A 3,671-nucleotide genomic window follows, 5' to 3' on the forward strand; every position below is an offset into this window, starting at 1 on the left:
ACATTAAGTAGAAGAAAGTTAATGGCTATGTGAATTTGCACATATAATCACAATCAAAATGGTAAAATAAATCAAAGAATAAAGTCTAATACCTTGAAAATATAATAATTTGTAATTTTTCTTTTTTCATAAATTATGGTAGTGTTTTATTTTACTCTTATTTTATTTTTACTTTTTAACATTAAATCACTGTATACTATTAATTATACAAGATTAATTTTCCCAGCATAAATATACTGTTTATTAGCCCAAACATATTAGCATATATAGTATCACCAAATGATCATTTTTCATTTTTGTGTCCCTTAAAAGTTTTGCTTCTTTCTTTTCCCCTTGATATACTCTCTCTTACCTTACCCCATTCCTCACCCTCTTCCCACACTCTAGTATCCACAGTTGCTCTCCATGCTTTTATGCTTCCCAATCTTTCATTTTCTGCCATAGAATGCAGACATTCATTATGTATAAAGTGGAAACATCCAATGCCTCTCTTTTATAGTCTGACTTGCTTCACTTAGCATTGAATCTTCTATATTCATCCACTTTCTATCAAATGCCAGGGTCTCATTGTTTTTCATGGCTGGGTGTATTCTGTAGTGTTTATGTCCCACACTTTTTCAATTTATTCACTTGTTCTTGGCAATTTAAAATGGTTCCATGTCTTAGCAATTCTGAATAATGCTGTAATAACCATGGAAGCACCAGTGTTTTTCTGACTGGGTGTATACCTAGCTTATGGGTAGATACTCAGGAGTGGAGTTGCTGGATGATTTGGTAATTCTGTTTGGGTTTGTGAGGAACCTTCATATTGTTCTCCACTGTGGCTGAGCTAATTTACATTCCATCAACAGTATGGAGAGTTCCCTATTTGCCACAGCCTAACCAGCACTTATCATTCCTTTTTTAAAAAGTTTTTGCTCTAGAGTATGTGTGCTAGTTGGAGAGAGAGAGAGAGACAGAAAGAGAGAGACATCAAGAAAGTGAGAAATCATCTCCCACAGGGGATGGTCATGCCACAATTAATTTTACTCCATTCTCCTCTCAGGATATTTGGCACACACACACACACACACACACACACACACACACACCTGTCATAGTTTTCAAGCCACTGGATCCAGGACACAAATGGTGGTCAGCCATGTGGGAGTCTAGTGACATAATTACTACACCACCTACTGTCCCTGCACCTATTGTTCTTTATTTTTTAATCTCAGCCATTCTTACTGGGGTTAATTTCTAATGAAACATTTGTTTCTATTCTGATTATTTCTTTATCAACTCATAATTGCTTTATCAATAGATTGTAATTATTTTAGTTTCTCAAAGACTTACACTCTTTTCTCAGACTTTGCTTGCAACAAGGGGCAACTCTCAAATTATATTACTCAAGTGGATAAAATAATTTCTAAATACACATGTAGAATTTATGACCTCTTGGGAAAAGGTTGAGAATGAGACAGGAATTCCTAACTGGAGATAGCCTGTAGAGAGGGATATAGGAAGGAGAGATATACCAGCATGATATGATAGATTAATTTATTCACTGAAAAAGAAAAAAATTGAACTAATTGATTATAACTCAGTGATTAATAGCCTTTTGAGTGAAATTTAGTCATTTTATCTTTCTCTTTCCTGATAGTCACCTCTACACATGGAACCAGAAAATGATACAAGAATTTTGGAATTTCTTCTTCTTGGATTATCAGAGAAACCAGAATTGCAGTCCCTCATATTTGTTTTTTTTTTTCTCTCCGTGTACTTGATCACTGTGTGTGGAAATTTTCTAATCATCCTGGCCACCATCTCAGACTCCCATCTGCACACACCCATGTACTTCTTCCTCTCCAACCTGTTTTTTGTAGACATCTGTTTCACCTCCACCACAGTCCCAAAGATGCTGGTAAATATTCAGACACAGAGCAAGGTCATCACCTATGCTGGTTGTCTCAGTCAGACATACTTTTATATATTCCTTATATTGTAGGATGGCTTCATCCTGACTGTGATGGTCTATGATCAGTATGTGGTCATCTGTTAACCCCTGCACTACACCATTATCATGAACCCTCAGTTTTGTGTGTTGCTGGTTTGGTGTCCTGGATACTGAGTGTCCTGCACTTGTTGTTTCGAAACTCAGTGGTGTTGTGACTGTCCTTCCACACATATACCCAAATCTCCCACTCTTTCTGTAAATTTAATCAGGTGGTCCACATTACCTGTTCTGAAACCTTTATTAATGACATTGTCATATACTTCGGAGCCACACTACTGGGTTGTGGAACCCTTGCTGGAACCTTTACTCTTACTCCAAGATCGTTTCCTCCATATGTAAAATCTCAACAGCTCAGGGGAAGTATAGTCTATTCCACCTGTGCCTCTCACCTGTCTCTCCATTCTCCTCTCAGGATCTTGGGCATGCACGTACACATGCCTAGCATGAGTTTCAAGCCACCCAGTCCGGGATGTGAACCGCGGTCAACTACATGGTAGTCCAGCGACACAGCCATTATGCTAACTGCTGGTCCCAGTATCTCTCCTATTTTGATAAGAGTTTGTAGCCTTGAGCTGGCTGGAGCATGGTCTCTGCTTTTGCGGTCTTAAGTCGTACTAGGGGACTAATGCTTCATTCTGTCCTTCTGTCAGACTGGAGACAGAACTTCAGTCTTAATTATTGATACCCCTGCAAAGGAATGTAGATGCCTGCAGAAAAAAACATATTTTCAAAGATTTCATCCAGGTGGGTCTGAAAGCATGGCAGAAAAGGATCAGAGAGAATGGAAATGGAGAATGTTTACCTGAGGTCACCTAAGAGCCCAATAAACTTAGCTCAGAGCCCAGAGATCACTGTGTTTGCTTGGAGGATGAACTAATTTGTAGTAGATTTTTAGCATGTTAAAAATAGTAGTGTCAAGGCTGGCAGATTGTGTGGTGGTTAAGGTGCCAGATTTCCACATGGTTGACTGTGGTTTGAGTCCCAGAACTGGTAGTTTCAAAATCACACCAGGTGTGTGTGCATGCATGCCCAAGTTCCCAGGAGGAGAAGGAATTTGGTGTGATCATCCCCTTTGTGGGGGGGGGGGTGATTACACACTCTCTCTCTCTACCCCTCTCTTGTAAGTGCGCTCATCCTATGGCAAAAAAAATTTAGGTGTCTTATTATTTATTAGCCTTTTGGCTACCATAAAGTGTAGTATAGGTTCTAATCAATTTAATATTCTAAATGTCCTATATCTGAAGACAATATATTATATAAATTTTTGGAGCAGGGAGATGGAATGGGAGCTTGTTTCATCCAATCCATGTATTGACCTGGTATTACAGTACCACCAGGAATCATCCCCTTCGGGGGATTAAAAAGTGTTTCTTGAGGGTCAGCAGGTGGTATGATGTTTAAGAAGTTAGGCTCCCAAATGGCTGAGTGCAGTTCATGTCCCAGACCAAATGCATGGAAAATCACACCAGGCATGTGTGCATGTGTGCCCCAGATCCTGAGAATATTAAGAATTGATTTCAGCATGGCCATTCCCCTGGGAAATGATTTCTCACTTTTCCTCTCACTGTCTCTCTCTGGCAAGAGCACACACTATGGCAAAAGCCTATGAAAAAAGCAATTTAAACTGCAACGCACGGATGAGCTGTACTGGATGAGACTGGACAAGGAATAGAAG

General features: G+C 39.3%; 1 non-coding gene across 1 annotated transcript; it reads left to right on the forward strand.

Annotated features, from left to right (window-relative positions):
- The first annotated feature begins 3,158 nt into the window (after window positions 1–3,158).
- LOC114009015 (U2 spliceosomal RNA) lies at window positions 3,159–3,349 on the forward strand. Its single transcript, XR_003550496.1, has one exon. It is a non-coding gene; the product is annotated as a U2 spliceosomal RNA (small nuclear RNA).
- The last annotated feature ends 322 nt before the right edge of the window (window positions 3,350–3,671 follow it).

Source organism: Tupaia chinensis, unplaced genomic scaffold (genome assembly GCF_000334495.1).
Source record: "Tupaia chinensis unplaced genomic scaffold, TupChi_1.0 Scaffold000435_1, whole genome shotgun sequence".
Lineage (NCBI taxonomy): Eukaryota > Metazoa > Chordata > Mammalia > Scandentia > Tupaiidae > Tupaia > Tupaia belangeri.